We start from the raw sequence: 20,164 nt of genomic DNA on the forward strand, positions 1-20,164 counted from the left end.
ACACCTACCCAGGCAGAGCAGGCACTGAGCCCTGGATTTTGCTGGGAGGTAGAGGCAACACTGCATCTGAGGCACACCCAGGTCAGCTAGGCTTTTTTATGTCAAAACCACTTGGATGAGATTTTTGCAAGGGTAGAAGAGGGTGGCTGCACTTCTCAGCACGAGCCAAGGCCGCCCTGCAGCTATCTGAGCTCTTGCACCCCAGGGACTCGGGCTCTCTTGCTGGCTGCCCAGAGAACTGGCCGCCTTGCAATGAGGCACAAGCTCCTCATGCTCCCTGTGTGCCTGGAGGGGCTGTACCGGGCAGGTAACGTGCTGGCTCCCATTGCTTTTATTTTCGATGCTGTTTGATCTCTTGCAATATCTGCAGCGGGGACTGTGCAGTGGAAATACAATGTTCCAAGGCATATTGTCATGTCTTCACACTGTTTGCACTGGTGCAAATCAAGGTGTGATGGATCTCAGCTTCCACGTACACCACTTGTTTTCAGAAATGGCTTTGACACTCAGCAGCCAAAGAGCTGGTACAGAGAAGGACTCAAGGCTTATTAAGTCATTTGGCTTTTTGGAAAGATTTATTCCTGTGACAGAGGGCAGATGACGCACCTCCGTCTGTGTCACTAACGAGCCCCGTACTCTGGCACAGCATTTCTGTGGGCTGGATGTGCTATATTTCTGATGCTGTATCAGACAGTCAGTCTGGGCCATTAAATATCTCCTGGCTCTTCTCCCCTCAAACTTTACCTCATTTTTCTTGGCCAGGTAATTCTTCCTGCAGTTTCAATTGGACACTGCATGGTCTTTCATTTGCTGTCTTTCCTTTCTCATTTCCTCATAGAGCAGCAATGGCCACACATCAGGACCCGCTACAAACCCCGGCAGGCAGGGTGGGTGGCTTTGTAATGGAAGACTGTGGAAATTCAGCATATTGTTATTAGTGCTTTCACATACGCAACACGGATGCTGGAGGTCACGGTCCATGAAACTTCAGCACAGAATAGCACCTTGCAGGGTGAAAATGAACGGGACTGGCTAACGGGGATGGCTTTTTGCCTGATCTGCTGCAAACTGTTTAACTCATTGCTATCCTGCAGTCTTGCAGATTCCCTGCTCTTGCTTCTCCTCTGCAATGTCTACCCAGTATGTCCTTGGCTACTGCAAAACCATTTGCTAATCAGTAAAGCAGAAATAGTGCTTTTATGCTTCCTACATATTAGCTTGAGTGACTTCTGTGAAGAAAATATTGGCCATAGAATGAATCTATCCAGAGTGCAAAATGTGCTGGTTTTTACTTGTTGTCTGTGCTACTGTTTATTCATGCCTCAATCAAAAATAGCAGACTTTGTAGATATTTAGTATTTTCCTCTTCATCAGCCCATAACATTAATGTTCCCAGTTGTCTAGCAGACACTGATCTGCAGAACAGTTTCTGCTACCCTTGGCAGCTGTGCTTAGTTTTCATTTTGCACGGTGATGACTGTGTGTTGCTCACAAGCAAAGCCAGGTTTCTGCTTGTTAGCAGGTCCCTGGCGAGGGATTGCCCACACCTTTGAGCTCAGCTGGCCCCTGATGAGCCAGGGTTGTTACCACCAGCACTGAGCATGCCCATAAAAGCTGCTGGGCAGGCACCTAACCCTTGAGGCTGGCTGGTAGGGTTTTGGCTGTTGGAGTGGCTGTGTGTGGGGCAGGCAGCCTGGCAGTGCTGCAGTAGGTAATGCAGGGCTGCTTGGGAGCATGCAGGGATAGCGGTGACGTGCTGTGGGTGCAGTCCTGGCCCCAGTGGGGTTAGCTGCACTGCAGTATCAGGAGCTTTGACCTGGGCTCCTCTGCTGGGAGGATGCATCCAGCTCTGGGGCTGCACAGAGCAACTGGTGCCTCCCCAGGAGGAGGGAGCAGGCTGTGCATGGCCAGGGAGGGTGAGCTAGACCCTGCAGAGAGGAGAGCCAGAGCCTATGATGTGAGGAAGGGTGAAAGTCCGTGCTTAGAGCTGCCGAGCATGCAGAGTTCTAAAGCTGTGGCCCTGGAGGCTCTGTCCCACCTGCAGCTCCAGGGTGTAGTGCCCTGGGAAGAGCTGGTGACCAACAAGCTCTGTCTCTATAGCTTGCTCAGCCTGAGCAGAGCATTCCCCCTGGGAGGAAGCAGTGGCTGGAGACCCCCTGCTAGAGGGATGGGGACCCCCACCTGCTGGCACACCTCCATCTCACAGTTTGCCAGGAGCTCAGCTCTGAGAGGTGGCAGAGGGACCATCTCATCCAGCTCTGTGACAGCTCCTGGCTGCCCCCCGTCATGGGCACCAGCAATGCTGCTGGGGGACCTGTCTCACCCCCAGTGAGACCCCAGGGCTCTGGGTGAGGATGACAGGCAAGAGGGCCCAGGTAGTATTTGATCTGCTGGGACTGGGGAGACTGCTGAGTAGGAGAGGACCAAGATAGACTATTTTCTTAAAAGCATGTTTGCCATCACTGCTGTCAGCGCAGGCAGATGGTGCTGCAGGACCCCTGTGGCGCAGTGGCCCAGGTCCAGTTCACAGTGCTGCATCCTCTGGGATGGATGTGCTGTCTCTGTCAATGCAGGCTGTTGATCTCCCAGTGGCGGCCTTGGCGCTGAGCTGAACGAGCTGGCATTGCTGTTTCAGGGCTTTATTAATAAGCCAGTGGTACATAACTTTGTTGCGAGACCTGCAATCATTCTGTGCTGGGTACAAGTCCAGCTGTAAATAGCTCTTTGAGTGGTGACTCCCAGGTCTGTATATTAAATTCCAGGTGCTGCAGCCAAATGCTTAGGGCTGGGAGTACTGCCTGACCTGGACCTCAGCAACTGGGGCTGCGTGGTGCTGTGGCTCAGCGCCCACCTGATCGGAATACGCTGATGGAGCTGGGGATGGGATCGGATTGTCAGCAAGGCAGGCAGTGAGAGGGACCAGAGACCTGCTGGGGAGAGCAAGGGGGAGAGAAGCCTGGAGGTCCCGGGCAGATACAAGGGCTGTGACTGCACTTGAGCAGGTGAGGCCTGGTGAGTAATTGAAATTCCTTTTTTTTTGCTGTTGCTGTTTTTCTTATTATTCTAATGTCCACAAACAACTTGTGCTTGAGCTGGCTTACTCACAATTCAGGATTTCTCAGCAATGTTCACTATTCAGTTTATTCAGGGACTTGCTGCACAAAAGTTGCAATCATTGGTGTTAGTTAGGATTGTTAGCAGAGGGACAGAACATCTTGTGTCCCTCAGAACAAGATAATTGCTTGATAAGCAGGTGCTGGGCAGGAGGTAAGGCAGCTCTGCCATGGCAGGCCAGTGTACCATGCGGGGCATCGGGTGAGAGCGTCTGCAAGCGCTGGCAAGCCCAGGGCTGCGAGGAGTGTTGGCCGTGTAAGCCAGCCTTGTGGTGTCCTTCTTGTCTGGTAGATTCAGCGTACTGGTGCTGAAATAAAATCATGTGTGTACGGGAGAAAGAGGAAAGCTGGTCCTGGTTGCAGATGGGGCACGGCGAGAGTGGTGGCCTTGGCTCTAGAGTGGATGGGACACTGGGGGTTGCTGTCTGTGTGTGAAGAAAAAAGCAAACAAAAATGCCTGAAGCCCACAGTCTGTGCTTTGATTTGCTGTCTGTGGAGGTGCTAAGGATGCTTGCCCAGGTGCCTGGGCAGCCTTTGGTTTGTGGGTTAGTGCTTGGGATAGATGTAAAGGCAGAACAGAAATCCTCTCCATTTCTCAAGAGGGGCTTTTCTTGGTCTGCGTGCTAGCTGGCTGTACCTTGTGAGAGTGCTCCTATTTATATGACCACTGTAGAGTGCCCAAGATTCAGCCAGCATCATTGCAAAGAATAACCACACAGGCACATGCTTTCCAAGCTGCGAGCCACCTCAAAGCTTTTGCTTTAAAACTGTGAAAATTATTTTGCATGTTTAACATTGCTATAATAGCTGCAATGGTGTTTACGATCCCAATCAGCCAAAATCTCTGCCAGAAATGTTGTAAGTGGCAGTTTATAAAGTCAGTTTCTGCTATTGTTACAGGAGGGAGAAATGCAAGGTTCACAAGGGATTGCTGCAATGGTCATAGCTGGGAGAAGAAATGCTCATTAGCTTGCTTATCTCCCCTGAGTGTGCAGAACAGATTGTCTGCCAGGCACTAGTTGGCACAGGCAATTCTGCTGGGCTTGTGCTGCAAAGACACAGAATATGCCCTTTGGAAACTCCTGTATGGAGCATTTATTAATTTGTCTGTCTTCACCACAGTAAATGTGCTGCAGAACCTCAGGCAGGCACTGTGGCTCAGTTAGGAGAGTGCAGTTGATAGCACCATGAGTTAATTAAGGAAGAATTACAGAATGGCTAGGGAAAGCCTATTGCAAGAAGAGGCAGAATACCTGATTACTTCTGGTCTCTCCCAGCTCCTGCAGGTTAGTCTGTTCTGGGGGTGGTTCTTGCTGTGACCTGTGGAGTGAGCTGGGCTGCCACAGTAACACACTTGAGCCTCCTGATGCTTGCAATTGCCTCCCAAGAGGGAGTGTATGAGGGTGGACTGAACTTGGACTGAAGGTTGGAAAAAATGGGCTCTTTTCTCTGCATCTGACCAGCTTAGTGTGTAGGTGAGGTGAGAAATAGGAGAAAGGAGTTTCACGTGTGTAGTTGGTCTGAGGGGAGATGGTGCAGATGGCTGAGCTGAAATTGCAAAGTCCTTGGAGTAGAAACAGGGTGTTGGCTTGGGGCAGGCAGCACTGAGTAGCAAGACAAGCAGAGATCCCATCTCAGCAAGCACAGGTAGAGAAACACCTGGGAGTGGGAAGAAAAATTACACTAGAGAGGCTGAGCCTTGTTATCCTGCCCTGGGGTGCAGCTTATCCCTCTCTGTAACAACTGGGAATAATGTCCATGTGGTAGAAGTAGGGTTTAAGAAATACTCCAGGATTCTGTCCCACAGTCTGAAGCAGCAACTTTGCAACAGCTTTAGCCTTGGGCAAATAAAAATCAAATACCTCTTTTGATTGTAAGATACAGGACTAGTTAGCTGGAAGGATCCATGCTGCCTTGCAGCCAGGTTCTGTAGTGTTAATTACCTCCTGCAATAAATTAAACCAGTGGTATTTGTGTAACAAGTCAGGTGAGAGCAATGCAGCAAATCTTACAAAGGTTACAGTGGCAGCCCTGGAAGGAAGCTGTGTCTGTGAGGTTCATCGAGCCACCTCTGGCAGGCAGGCACAGGGATGCAGCGGAGCTGTGTGGTGCTCTGGGCACAGCTCTCCTGCCTGTGGGCTGCAGCGAGGTCATGCTGCAGAGCTGCGGGGCAGCCCTGTGCTAACCGCTGTGCGGGCATGATCCAAAAGGCTGGGGCTCACAGGGCTGCAGGGTCATCAAATCTGTGTTCCTTAGAGCATTTCAGACAAAATGCATATAAATTTGTAGTGACAAACTACAGCACCTCTCCAGAGAGTCTGTTATGGGGCTGCTTTGTTCTTTCCCTTAAAATACTGTTTTCCCCATGTCTAACCTGTGCTCTTTGCTGCAAATTGATTCTATAATCTCTCCAAGATGCACATCGAGGATGGATGTATTTTTTTTGCTTCATCCTTTTATGTATTTGAGGATTTAGCATGTCTCCTCTGTCTTCCCTTCTCCAGACTGAGTGTCCCATTCAGTCTAAAACAGTCAGTGCAATCAGATGGGTGCAGATCTAAGGTGTGTGACTTAGGTTGAATGTATTACTCTGCTCCCTGGGGTGACAGGCAGGTGACATGATGAGCTGTAATGTGTCTGCACGTGTATTTTACAGGAAAAATAAGTATCTCTTCACGTGTTTCAAATATCCTTCTTGCAGCTAGCTTTCTGTCTCCTTCTGGCCTCTCCTCCGCAATTAGAAGTGCGTTGCTGAGCTGTCTCATTTGTTTTCCTTCTGAAATGGCTCTGTTGGCCAACACACGCTGCTTGTTGCTCCACAGTAGCAGGGGCTCTTGCTTTTGGCAGTTTTTTAATGATGTTTGTTTTTTTACCAAAGTGGATTTCTAGCAATATTTCCTGCATATTGATAGTGCCTCCAATGCTGTATGAACTCAGAATATGATTTTATTAATGCACGAATGGAAAGTTGTTGGTTGCTTTTTCATTTCAGCTGAGCTGGGGTATAAGAAAACTACATTAATGCTTACTGGTTTCTAGGCATCAAAGTTTGCAAATCTACTGTCTAAAACTTGTCCACGCAGCAAAATGAGTTTCTGCAGCCTGGTTTGGTCTGTTCCCCTGCAATCCATTAAAACTAATGCTCCCTGTCCCCCCTTAACTTCCAAATATATTTATCCTGCTGTGCGGAAAGCTGCTGCCTTTTGTTTTACTCTTATCAAGTCTGGTGCCTCCTTTACAGACAACTGGTCTGCAGCTAAGCCCATATGGGTGCTGGCAGTGCAGCTGCCCCTGCTGGGCAGGGAGTCGGAAGGAAAGGAAAAGCGTGTGTTTAACAAATGCTCCATGTCACAAGCAGAAACTGAGTTAGTTTGTCTTAAGAAGCTCCCTGTGGCTTAAGCACATATTAATGGCAGCGAAAAGACCCCAAACCCAAGCCTGAGATCTGTTACTGGAGCGCAAATCCCAGTGATGCTTCTCAGGGCTGCCTGTGCTGCAGTGCCTGCTGTGCCCCGTGTTCCCAGCCACCCAGGCAGCTCCTGGGCTGCTGAGCCCCAGCCCTTGGACCTGGCAGTTCGAGGGCTGTGCCAGCACTGTGCACCATCCCTGGCAGCAAAACAGCTGCTGAATGCAGACAGCCGCATTTGGAGAAGGAGCAAAGGACAAATGCTGAGTTTGAGGAAAAGAGAGGGAGGTTATTGCGTTGGGGAGATGTAATAAAATGGGGAAGCAGTGAGAGAAGGGGAGAGGCAATGCAGAAAGCTAATGGCAATAAACCACTTCTGGCAAAATGTAGTAAAATGCTTTGCAGTTATCTGGTGTCTTTCACCTCAGGCTCTCAGAGCTCCTTAGAAATATTAGCTAATTAAACTTCCTGTGTTAATTAACCACACTTCGCTAGATGAGAACCCAGTTTGGAGAGCAGCTCTCTGTTCTCCAGACGCTGCCGATGTCCTCACCATCGTGCTTTCTTGCGGTGAGGAAGGCCCAGATGGGAGGATGTGGCCGTGTCCCGGTGTGGTGGTGCCTCCTGCTCCCACCTTGTCAGCAGCAGGGCGGAGATGCTGGGACGGGTGGCTGGGGCCTGATTGCCTGGTCAGCCTTTTTCTGTCTGGATGGAGCAGATCCCAAACTGCCTGTCTGCATTTCCTGGGTTCCTCCTGTTTGGCCCCTTAGCAGCTTTGTTAATGCAGGAAAACTTGAAATAGGCAAAGGACATGTTCAGCATGAGCTTGTTTACAGCAGTGTAAACTGAAAGCGGAGCAGATCTCTGAAGAGCGGGAAGGAGCTGGGATAATGTCAGGCCCTGGGCTGTGGTGACGAGCTGCAGAGCTGTTGGTGCAGCACCAGCCGTGGGCAGGCTGGGGGAAACCTCGAGGATAAATCAAGGATGACACAAGGAAGCAGCTGTTTGAGGAATGCCAGCTCTGCCTCCAGCGGGCTCCCTGCCCCTTAGTGCTCCCTGCGGTGCTTATTCCGGGAGGTTTGGGACCTCTGAGCCTTCCCTTTGCAGTAGAGACCTTCTCCTGGAGAAGCTGGGGGGTCCAGCTGGAGCATGGAAAGAGCCCCGTGGTCGGATGGGGGCATCCCTCCAGGTGATCGCTTTATCAGTGTGGAGAAGTCCCAAGTTAATGCTCTGAAGATATTTAATGAGAGCAAAATTGGATACAGAGCAAGGGACTGGAGAAGGTGATTAGAAGGACATTTGTATGAGATTATTCTCAGTCTGTGCATGGTGACTTATTTCTCTCTGCAAGGGCTAGGTTTGGGATGACATATATTATTCATATAGCAAGAATGGGTGTCTTCCCTCCTGGTTTTCTTATGAAAATATCTTCTATTCATAGCTCTGCAGAAAGCGTGATAGAACTTATCTGAAGGTACAATCAGAATTTTTAAAATATTCCAGAGCTATAGCAAGTGGGGACTGCAGTGGTTAATATTCAGGGCCACAAGCCTCCAAGATTTTGGGTCACAATTATTTCTTCAAGTATGAGGCGAGAGCTGTAGGCCTGAGACAAGAGTGCCTAGATATGCAGGCACAGCTCATGGCTGTCACTCAGGGCACCCTAACCAGGCTAGAAAGTGTCCTCCTGCCCTGGGCTTCCTGATGGAGAGCTGATGAGATTTCACCAGATGCCTGTTCGTACTCTGCCAGGAACTCCTGGCTTGCAAAGGTGTCCAGGACAGGGGCAAAGCAAATAAAGGCAACACCTATAGGCTTGGTTTGGTTAGCTGGTTCTCCTTTCCACTTTGCTCTACAAGTCAGTGGCTGAGGCAGTGGGTGCAAGAACAGGGTAAGGTGTGTGTTTAATAGGAGGAGATGAATTATGGTGCTGTTGTCAATCTACGAGCTGCTGCAGAGCCTCTCTCTGAGGATGTCGTCAGCTGGGGAAAGAGCGGCTGGTGGGGATGGAAAAAGGGCTGTTTACATGGGAGGTGCATACAGCAGTGGCAGTGATACATGGGAAAAGCAAACACTAATCAGAAATCAATCTCTTGCTAAGCAAGGCAGTAGAAAGTAACCAGAGACAACCTGGAGTAAGAAGTATTTGGTATTTTACACTAAGGTCTCTGCAGATTTATTTTTCTACTGTAGAAATTTGAGGCAAGAATGAGAGTCAAAGATCTCTTGGGAAATAGCAGTAGGTTATTTATTCATGGTTGGTATTTATTAATTATCTGTCATGAAGGTGTTCATTTCTGTAGCCTGGAAATATATTCCTTTCTCTTGACCACTAATGAACTCAATAGGTAGAAGCTATTGCTTCCTACACAGCTGGGATGTGTGGTGCTGCAATACATGTTCTTACAACAGCTGGTGGAGGCTGCTTGCCATGCTGCTAGAAGCTGCAAAACCTCTTGGCATGCATGAGCTTGCTCAGCACTGCTGCTCCTTCTGGGTGCCCTTGGCAGAGCCTTCCTCACGCCTTGTCTTTCTGGAGACCAGGGAGGGTGCTGGCGTAAATTTCTCCTTGCTGCCCCTGAGTCCCCCCCGTGGCATGCAGCCCCACAGTGCCCGGCTCAGAGCCCAGCTCTCCCGCAGGGGCCAGGGCTGAGCAGCAGCCAGACACAGCAGTTCCTGATGGCTTCCCTTGTTCAGTGTCAGTGAAGTCATGGAGCAGAATTCCAGGGAAAGTACCCCAAAGTCATTAATTTGAATTCTTCCCAGCTCAGGGTTTTCACCATTGCATCTCAGAATTTCAGGTAAAACAATGCGATCCATGAGCTCTGCAATAATTTGCAGTTTTCCTTTCTGCCTCCAGTTATGGTGTGACCTCATTTTGAAAGGTCTGAATAACTCATGTTTGGCCCCTGGATGTAACAGTGATGCTCCTTCCCTCATTATATCTTTGGCAATAATTATTCTTCCTCTCCAAACATAGCATTTTCTTCTTTATGAGAATTTGTTCTCATTCTCATTTCCATTCTGAAAGTGCTGGTTTCTGTTTTATTTTTAATTGAAAGGCTGGAGGGCAAATGCAATTAAATTGTGGTGTGTGAATTGTAACTTGTAATATGTTTTAAAAAAAATCACCTTGCCATTCACAAATGACTTGCTTTCTCATCTGGACTCCATTGTAAGTCCAAGTTTCAGTTCTTGTGATCAGACCAAATGAGACCAAATTGGAGGACTGGGGAGGGAAATAGATTGAATGTCTTTGTGTTTCTTATCGAAGGGAAACAAAGCTCTGCTGTGCAGAGGGACAGCTCTGATCTGCAGTTTGTGGCAGTGGTACAATGCTCCTGAAACAGCAGCCTGCAGAAGCATCCACGCGATGTGCACGTGGCCTCGTGCCGGGGGCCAGGCTGGGACCCTGGGAGCAGTGTGTAGGGACGTGTGGTCACAGCAGACTTCTGTCCTGCAGAGCCCAGGCTGGGTGCAGGTCCTGCGTGCCTCTGCCTTCGCTCCGGCCAGCACTCGGCAGTGCTGCTTGGGGCAGAGGGAGAGGAGTTCTGGACTCCAGTTAGCTGAGAGCTGAAATCAGGTTCAGGTAATAAAGCAGCATTCATCTTCACTCCTGTGGTTTCACTGAGTGTTTTGACAGGGGAGCCCAGCTGTGCATGAGCATGGAGTGGCTCTCTCTTGCATCTGGCACCAAGGGTTATAAAGATAAATGTGCTATTGCCACCTCTGCTAAGGGCTTGTTCTCTGTGCTCTTGGCTAAATGCATTGACTAATAAGTGTTTTAAAGTGACTCTTTAATGTAACTTTTATTGTCTTCAAAATAGTAAGAGGATTTTGATGAAAGCTGAGACCTTGGAGAGTCCCCTTCCTGGGCCAGCTCTAGCTGCTTCCATATTAGTTGTCAAATCATTATAATTATAGATTTGGAGGGTATTTAACTGCTCTGTTACTGGTAAGCCCTGGCTTCAGGGACCTAGACCCTTCCACTGACACTGTCCCCTGTCCTGGTGACCCTGGGGAGAAATTGCTCCTGGCTGGCAGTGAGAAACCTTTTGGAGTAAAGCTCTGCATGCAAAAAGTGATGGCAATGGTCTGCTTCAGGTCAGTCTATTTAGCTACTGTTTGTGCCTTGCAATACAGGGAGGCCCAGTGCTTCTCAGAGGGAGTCACATGCCACCTTAAGTGTCCACGTTGGTCACAAGCAAGTGCATCTTAGAATAAACCTCTCCAAGGCTGCCTGCCCTCTCCCATGCAGACTGCGTGTGCAGTGGGACAGGGAGGCAGCTGGGGAGGATGGAGTGACCTGCCATTATTGCTAATAGATAGGATCAATAATATGAAATGTATCATCCTTCTTCATTTTCTCATCATCTTGAAATTGATACCCTGCCTTGCGCAGAGGCCACTGCAGGAGGCTGAGCTCATTCGTTATTGCACACCTCCTCCTGGATTTACACCAATGTTACATTTCTCCCATGTAAAAAATGGGCCACATGTTAGTGTTGCTGATAGCATCTTGGGCTCGGTAACCTCAGAGCAACTGCACCAAAATTATTCTATAAGAGCGTCTGCATGCGTTAGCGATTTATCCAACAAATCGTGTACTCTCCTGTGATGACTCAGTCTGGTTGCTTATCACTGCAGAAGGTGAGAAGAGTATGGCTGCCTCACTGAAATTGTGCATTTCTATGAAAAAAGTGTGAAAGGGGGAGACATTTAAATAATAGTTATTGAGGACTAAAAGCTCAGTAAGTGCTGGAAAAAGCATATCCATTTAAGTTGTTGCATCAAACTCTTGCTGCGCAGAATGTACGAGATCTATTGGGGAAGTTTCTCGTTGTGGGAGTCAGGACTATCTGGATCTGTGTCTGTCAGGGACTAAAACACGAGATCCAGCTTGCTTAGCATCTTATTTGGCACACAGAGGCTCAGTGGTAGGGTGCAAGCCCTGAACCCTGGCAACATCTGGGCACATACAGAATGGAAAATATAAATCAGCTGTGCCCTTTCCATAGTGCCCTCTAGCCTTGTGTGAATGCTCTCCTGGTGTTCTTGCTGCTGCCTGAGTGAGCCCTTATCACCTTCTGTTTAACTGAATTTAGCCCCTTTATAGGTTACTAATGGGAAAAGTGTATTTGTTAAAGTCGATATACTTTAAAGCAGGAAAAAAAATTTGTCCATGGTCCTCTTAAATGAAGAGGATGAAAGCTGCTTGTCACTTGGCTGGTTCACTATGGGATTTTGACACTAGAAGCTTCAGCTCTTTTATTAGCAGCAACTTTTTCACGGCTTTAATTACTCTTCAGATGCAATGCTTTTGCAGGAACTGACTCCTGCATTCCTGTCTGTCTCCCCATCACTCTCTTATCTGCTTGCAAATGAGTTTATTCCCTAGAGAGATGTCTCTGGGCATGGACGAGGCACAAAACAGGGAGACAAAGAAATGTCTTGTCCATCACTTGTCTTTCCTGCTTGTGCTTTGTGTGAGAGGAGGCCAGGACATGCATTTCCAATGAGCTTGTCCCAGGCCTGATCTCAGGAGGGTTTGCTCCTGATGGTTTCCAGAGCCTCCTGCGTGTAGAGGTGCAGTGCTGGCTGATCAAATTCTGACATGTTTAGACAAAGTTAATTACCAACTCTATAGAACTGTCCACATCAAAGGTTTAAGAATTATACTTATTTGATAAGGAGTCACTTGTAATACCTTGTTACTTTCCCAGATCTAATTATGCTTATTGGTCCATGCTGATAATTAGCATTGCGTGCCAGGCGAGTACTAGCATGGTGCCCAGGGAGCAGATGGAAATCTCTCACTATTAAGGCTGGAGACATGCCAGAGGCAGTGTGGTGACAGCCAGGTGATAGTACAGTCACATGCTGGGGATGCTTTCCAGGCTGTCCCCAGCAAGGTCTTGGAGGATGTTTTCTGGGGTGGGTCACACTTCTACCTGGAGTGCTGAGACAGCACAGAGAAGCAGCCTCACCCATGTGCTGCATCTGCTCTGTGTCCAAGATCCCTGGCAGGCAGACATGGAGCGAGCTGTCCGTCAGCCCGAGCTGCCTGCTTAATTGTGCAGAAGGAGCACTTGTCCAAGGGCTTATTACTGCTCAGAGCTAAATGTCAGTCCCTTGCATTAACACAGCCTTTTTCTAATTCTGTTAAGTTATGAAAAAGTTTAAGGGCAACTTTCAAGAGCTTTTATAGCCATAAGATCGTGAGACCATTCAAGCCATCATCCAGTGTAACTGCCTCATCTGACCCACTTTCTCCTGGGGAAATGCTCATGAAGGTATCTATAGGTATAGAAGATCTATACTACAGCAGATGTGCTGCTTTGCTGCGCTCTGCAGAAGGGTGGTGCAGGTGAAAGACAAAATTGCGGGAAGCTAATAAACTGCACCATTTACCAAACTATTAAACACATTTTTAAAGTGTGACTTGGCTACCCAACCAGCAGAAAACAAGGTACAAGGAAATACAGCCTGAAACAACTGCCCTATTGCCATTCTAGGTGCATCTATTATAAAGTTGATGTGCTATTAATCGCCAGTGTATGGTTTTTATCTTCCTGGAATATGTTTCTTCTTGCAAGTTTTTCTAATGTTTATTAGATGTCCTTTTTTACTTAAAGTTCATAGCATTTAAAAAATACGTTTGAATAGATTAAAAAAATAACACTTCCAAAGTGCCACCTGCCTCCAAACTGTGGGAGATACTTCAGTTAATATGAAAATTTGCCTGTCCATCCTGCTGGTGCCAGACTCTCCTGCTGCTGTAGTTCATGCCATTTCATCTTTTTAATTAATGGCTTACTGAAATTCAAATATTGTGTTTGCATGTGTTGTCACTATCAGTTAAGTGGGTCACCTTTCAGAATTCTTCTAGTTCTCCATGGGCAAACACAGAAGTCAATTCCAAATAATGGGTGTATGAAAAAGATACCCTTGCAACCATGTACTGAAATCCTTCCAAGAAAACTGCTTTAGAGCTAGAAGCTTTAAGAAGTCATCTAGGAAAACCAGAGTAGCTTCCCAGGACAGTTCATACTTTTGTGTAGTAAACAAAATGATCATCTCAAGAGATGTGTTTAAAGTTGGAAGCACGCTTTCTTCTGTGGAACTGCTGCTTTAAGGTCTGAAAGAAAACCTTAAAGGTCTACATGGAGACCTACAGCTTATATCACTACTTTGCAGGCTAAAAGATATATATTCATTTAACAGGCAGCGTACTTCTTCCTGTCATTCCTAATAAATGAATTCCCATTGTGGGCTACCAGTCTGTTGTTCACAATCAGGAAAAAATGTATATATTCATGGCATTTATTGTGCTGTCCTCCTAAACACACAAAAGGGGTTGTTAAAAATAAATGTTTCCAGCGTTGTGCTCTACAACATCATTACATTACCTACAAAGCATGTGGTTTTACCAGTAGGGTTTCTATCTGTTTTAAGTAGGAAAGTATTACCAAAAAATCTTAAAGCCAGTCAGAGGCAAAGAAATCTTTGGAGTATTATCCTATTATGTCTAATACCAGAAAGATCAAAATTTCCTAGCTAGGAGTACAATGATCTGTTGTAACTTGTGTTTTCTCTTGCAAGTGAAATTTCAGTTGTGTGAGAGTGAGGAGGGAGAGCAGTCAGCTCCCCTCCAGAGGCACTTGCTTTGCACGTGAGAGCGGGAAGGTGGGTGCTGAGGGCTGCTGGAGGGTGTTTGCCAGGGCTGGGTGTTCGTAAGGCTTGACAAGCAAAGAGCCATTCTGCAGAAATGAACACGAGCTGATAAAATACCACAGGTATTACAGGTGTGCCTGGCAGCACTGGAGGATCACCCTCCTGCTCTGCTGGGGCACCGTTTGGCTCCGTAAGATGTGTAAATGTTCCCACGCACCAGAAGTAGCACACTCAGAGCTGCTTCTGTGTGAAAACCCTAGTGTCAAATAGCATCCTCCTTCCCAGCTCTGCCCCGGCTTAGGCTGCCGTTCCTCTGTGCCTGGGGGTAGCACTGAATGCTGGCACTGGGCTTGGTGGAGCCCAGGCCTTGTGGCATCAGCACAAGTTTTAGCAAAAAACAAATAAATATAGAGCATTGTGCTGGGAGGGTCTGCGTGTGGCAGGTATGTCCCAGCAGAGGAACTAGGGATTAGTCATTTCTAATTGTGAATCGATATCCCTACTACTTCATTATTTATGTGCAATTGATGGGTTTTAATGCTGCAAAATTACTCCAAGTGTACCAGCACCTGTGCTTTGTTTGCTGTGAAATACTGCTTTACATTTCTGGATGGCACCTACTTATTCAAGTTTGTATTCAATAAATGCCTGACATATATGTGAAGGGAAAGAAAGCATTAATAACACTCTGTTTTGTCCTTACAGAAATGAATTATGTGAATACTTATTGTTAACAAACTACAGGAAAATGATAGGTATGTGAGCCAGAGAGAAGCAAACTATACAGGCAGAACTGTGTTCACTTGCATTCGTTAAATGTCTTCAGCATCACTGTGACAGCGCTTGACCAGAACATAAATTGATGAATGAGCCACTGCTCTAAACTCAGTTTTAAACTATATCATGTACCATACCTTTGTGATTGTTTGTGGATGGGTAGGTGCTTGCCCCAGCTGGGGCAGGAGCCTCAGCCTCCATCAGGCACAGTGTGTGCGGCTGCCTAGGAGCAACCCCGACGACTGCACAGCCCAGGCGCTCCTGCCCTTGCATACATACTCAATTATTCGCAGCACAAACCTAAAAATAAATATCTGCTAGTGGTCGAAAGGATGAAGAACTTCTCTTGGGTCTCCAGAGTTCAGCTGGAGGAATCCCCTACCCATCACGGGTCACTCTGCAGCCCGCAGTGTGTGCGGCTGCCTAGGAGCAACCCCGACGACTGCACAGCCCAGGCGCTCCTGCCCTTGCATACATACTCAATTATTCGCAGCACAAACCTAAAAATAAATATCTGCTAGTGGTCGAAAGGATGAAGAACTTCTCTTGGGTCTCCAGAGTTCAGCTGGAGGAATCCCCTACCCATCACGGGTCACTCTGCAGCCGCCACACTGAGCAGCCTCCCAAACGCTCAGGTTGTGCTCTCTGAATACCCTGAGTACACAGGTTTTACGCTAATTGCAGCAGAAACAGGAGCAGTCCTTGAGGTGGACCATCCATCCCACTGCCGATGGCTCCTGAGAATATGCGAATTTGTCACTTCATATCTCTGAATGCTAATGCACCCTAATCAGCTGTGCTTCTGTCATAGCAGTTGGGTTCAGCACAGAGGCAAAGATAAAGTGTTGGTCTAGGAGCTGTGTCTCGAGAACTGTTGTAGTAAATTCAGTTATATTTTTCTTGTCCAGATTAAATGTAAATAACCTTCCTAGTGCTGCAGATCTTGATTAAAACTTCTCTTGCAACCCCTTTTAGCTGAACTGTATTTTACTGTCCCAAAATCTGGAATTTACCACTTGCTTTTTTTCAAGCCTCTTGCTGCTATGTTTACATAAGTAATATCACCCTTACAGGGCTAAGTACTAGATGCCAAAGATAACAGATTTTGATTAGCACTACCGAAGATTTTAACAGCCTCAGCTTATTATATATGCAGCTCTGCAGTGAGAGATAAACTAGGAAGAAGAACCTGTTGAGATCCAAATGATTTCCAAATGCATTATTGGGTTAAGTCTCTTCTGCCAGGACATGACATCTTGCTGCAGAAGTGACTACTAAGTGCAAACATCAGGTCTTTGGCTTCTGGGGTAATGGAGTGCTACACTTGCTTGTGTTGCAGTTGCTGTGTCCCTTGTTCTGGAGACCCCTGCTAGTGATATGCCCAGGGAGGGGGTTAATTAGCAAAGTGGTGGGCACAGAATAACAAGTGGCATAGGGAAAAGGAGATCCTCTTCCAGGCTCTCTCAGCAGAGCCTTGTTGGAGAAGGCCAGTTCATCTCTGGTTCATAGAATCATAGAATCATTAAAGGTTGGAAGAGACCTCCAAGATCATCGAGTCCAACCATCAACCCAACAACACCATACCCACTAAACCATGGTTGATGGCTGACTTCCCACCCTGGTTTTGTTCTGGGTTTGCTGCAGGCAGGGGATGTGCGTTTTGCTGGCATTGCACCGCTGGTGCATGGTGAAGTCGCTGGCATTGCAGCTATGGCTGTGGGGGCTGCTTCGCTCGGTGCTCCGTGCACGCTGCCCTTCCCTAGTGCACGCCTGTGCTGTGCGATAGCAGCAGCCGCCCTGCGCGATGCACCTGCGGGCGCGAGCGCCAAGGACAAGGGAGGGTGTGCAGCAATGCCAGACCTGGGTGTCTGCTGCTGTTTGGTGCTGATCCTGGGGACAGGGCACGCTGGGCTGTAGCATGCTGATGATCTGTCGTCTTTTTCACTTCCAAACTCTTATCCTAGCCATCCCTGCCGTGGTGACCATTTTGGAAACCGCTTGTTGATTGAGTACACAGCAAAGGCTAGCTGCCACAAGAAAGCATTGCATCCCAGATTATTGCAGTTTTTGAGTGTGTGACTTTCTAAAGGTATTGAAGCTTTTTACTCTGCTGCTGGCATTAGGACTTTATACCCCTTACAATTAACCTGCTAGCATTGTGTTTCAAAAAACAAGCTCCCAAAACCCTCAGCCAAAAAAAAATTCTCATTGAAAAAGGTGGTAATTAAATACACAAGGAAAAGCAGAGACAATAAAAATCCAGACTGTAAAGACTGGGTGATGCCTTATCACAGGCTTGCAGACTGGAGTAGGCAATAGACTGAAATAAATATGTGGAAGATAGAAAGAGTCACAAAATGCAAGTAAGACAGGAGCTGTGCACAACCTGGGCTCCTGCCGGAGCGCAGGAAACAAACAAATATGAGTTGTATGAGCTCAGTGCTCACAAATGTGGCCAAGCTCCCAAAATCGCTCAGCTCCTACTTGCAGTCGGTTGCTCAGAAGAGCAGAGTGCTCACCACGCTGAGTGCTCCCACAAATCTGGGCGCTTGGCTGCAGAAAGCCACACTTGCTCTCCCTTGGGTGCCTTGTGCGGAGGCCATCAGTAGCCCCGCTCTGCTCCTCATCGCCTTGTCCTGCCCCTCGAGGCTGGGCAGCGCTGGCGGGGATGGGGATGTTGCTGTCTGTGCAGGTGCCTGGGTAGTGTAGCATGGGACAGCCCTGGGATCCCTCCCCTCCCGTGCAGCATTTGCTGTCTCTGCGTCCAATGGAGCCGTCCTTGGCACTGTTCACCCGATGCTGATCCCGGACAGGGACCAAAGGGGTCCCTTGGGCAGGAGTTGTGTGTTGTCCCATGCCCTGAGCGAGCAGCTGGGAACTAAATTCATTTATTCCTGAATAAAGGCCATTTCTGATGGAGCCAAATGTCTAGGGAGGGAAGTACTGCTGACCTAGTACATGGTGCTAATTTTTGAGCCAGTTCAGTCTTGTTAATATATTTCTTCCCTCATTATTAGCCTTTCCTATCGTGACTCAGGGCAGATGTATTATCAACAAACAGCAAATCCCCTATTGGGCCTGTGGGCTGAAATTGGTGTTTTCCTGCTGGCGATGCAGCTTTGCTGGAGCCCGGTCTGTGGCAGGGCTTGCCCTGGGATCGGAGCTGCCTGAGCTGCAGCTGCCAGGGAAAAGGGCTTGGAGGGAAGGATGTGCTGGAAAGCAACTCACACTGGCAGGTTTGGAGTCAAACATAATAAAACTGATAGCTTTTAAAAATTCATGGTTGTGTTAATGCACTCAGTCAAGTGTAATTAAATGTAGAGAGACTCAACAGTTTTATATAAATACTTTGTAGGAGCCTGTCAGTCTTCCAGGAAAATGAACAACCCCCCCAAACAAATGAACAAACCTTTAAAGTCTTCAGCGTCGCCTCTTTCAAGAGCAGAGATGAAGGCTGCGGAGAAGCATCTGAGGGTCTCTTCTGTGCGTGTGTAGAGGTATCTCCAGAGGAGACGCGTTAGCTGTTAGTACAGGTGGCTGAGGGAAAACTCTTCACATCTTCTGTTGTACTTACCTTAGTGCTGCAGCACAGACTGGCAAATGTGGGACTGTAAAAAGCAGAATTAGCGATCAAAGCGTGTCCTGGGCTTTAAATGCCGGCAGATGCTGTGCCGGGCATTCAGCCTCACCCACTAAGAATTCCTCCTGCACTTGCCTTGTCCTTCAGGAGCTGCTGGAGGTACAGGACCAGGAGAGCTGCTGGCCTGCGCTTTGCTGTGCCCAGACCTCTCTGCTCTGGGGTGCTTTGCCTATCAAAACAGAGGCTACCTAACTGAAAATAGTTGTCCCAGTTTTAAAATCCGCAAAAAAACACAAAAAACAAAAAGGGGGGGGGAAAGCTGCGTGCCTAACTACACAATGGATGGCTGTGTCTTGAAAATAAGCATTTCCTCCATAGGAGAGGTTTTCTTCTACAAATTGCACTTAATTACTAGTAAGTAGTGGAAAGCAGATGTGTGCAAAGGGTACTGAAATCCTAGAGAAACCCCACCTGAGGTGCTGGCACACTGCCTGCGCTGCAGCATGGATCGGGCAGAGGTTGGTTTCTGGCAGCTCGTGCGGGCAGGACGCTGCCCTGTACCCCCCGGTGCTGGCTGCCCCGTGTCTCTGTATCGTGCGTGCCAAGGGCTGCAGTGCATCCTCATGTTCCTGCAGATTGACTCAGATGTCTTGAGGTGTTTACTCAACAGACGTGTTTCTGTGGAAGATCATTGCCAGGACTAGCAGGATGCCACCCTGGGTGCCTTCACATGGCTCTGTCGGCAGCAGGGCACTTCTGGAGGTATTTTTCCACAGTTGCTTCCCAACAACTCTTTTGTGGTTGGCAGCAGAATTGGGGAAATCGTCTAAAGCAGAGCAAGAAAGGGAGGATCAGACAATATTGGTATCTGACAGAGTTCAATTTTTCCCATTTGTGGTCTTTCCTCCTTTCCTTTGCTCAGTTGAATTCTAACCTTCTCACAACAGTTGTTGAATATCACTGTAAACTTAATTTATTCCTTTGTGAAGTTAAAGTAAATATGACTAAGAAAAATACATGCTGTACTTGATGTAAGACTAATGACATGTCCCCCAATTATCTTCAGTAGTGATATAGCTATAATCAAATTTAGAGAGAAGCTGTGTTGCTCAGTGCAGTTGACAAGGATGCAATGAATTAGGATTTATGCCTGCCTTTTACATTAATTAAGCAACAGTCTGCTGGCCCTGGCAGTGATGTGCCTACCCGGCCTCGGCATGAGACTCATTAACACAACACATGCAGCATCAGGCGTCGCCAGAGCCCACTCTGCCCCTCACCTTGGAAGTGCCCAGTTGCTAATCCTTCATCCCCAGTGCTGCTTGTCCCAGCTTGGTCCTGTAAATCCCTGAAAGTGGGTGGTAAGTGGGACAGAGCTTCCAGACATCTTCTCCCTGCTGCGCTGTAGTGCCCTGCTGAGCCATCGAGTTGCACCTGGGTGAGATGCCTGTTCCTGACAGCTTCTGGGAAGCGGAGAAGTTCTTATGTCAGGCTTCAAAGCCAGCAAAGCACCTGAGGTATTTTTATTTTTTTAACTTTAGCACAAATGGGTGTCTGTGCAGGGGACTCATTTCAGGTGTCAGTTTTCTCAAAAAAAAAAAAAATCTCACCACA

The sequence above is a fragment of the Pygoscelis adeliae genome, unplaced genomic scaffold (assembly GCF_000699105.1).
Source record: "Pygoscelis adeliae isolate BGI_AS28 unplaced genomic scaffold, ASM69910v1 Scaffold597, whole genome shotgun sequence".
Classification (NCBI taxonomy): domain Eukaryota; kingdom Metazoa; phylum Chordata; class Aves; order Sphenisciformes; family Spheniscidae; genus Pygoscelis; species Pygoscelis adeliae.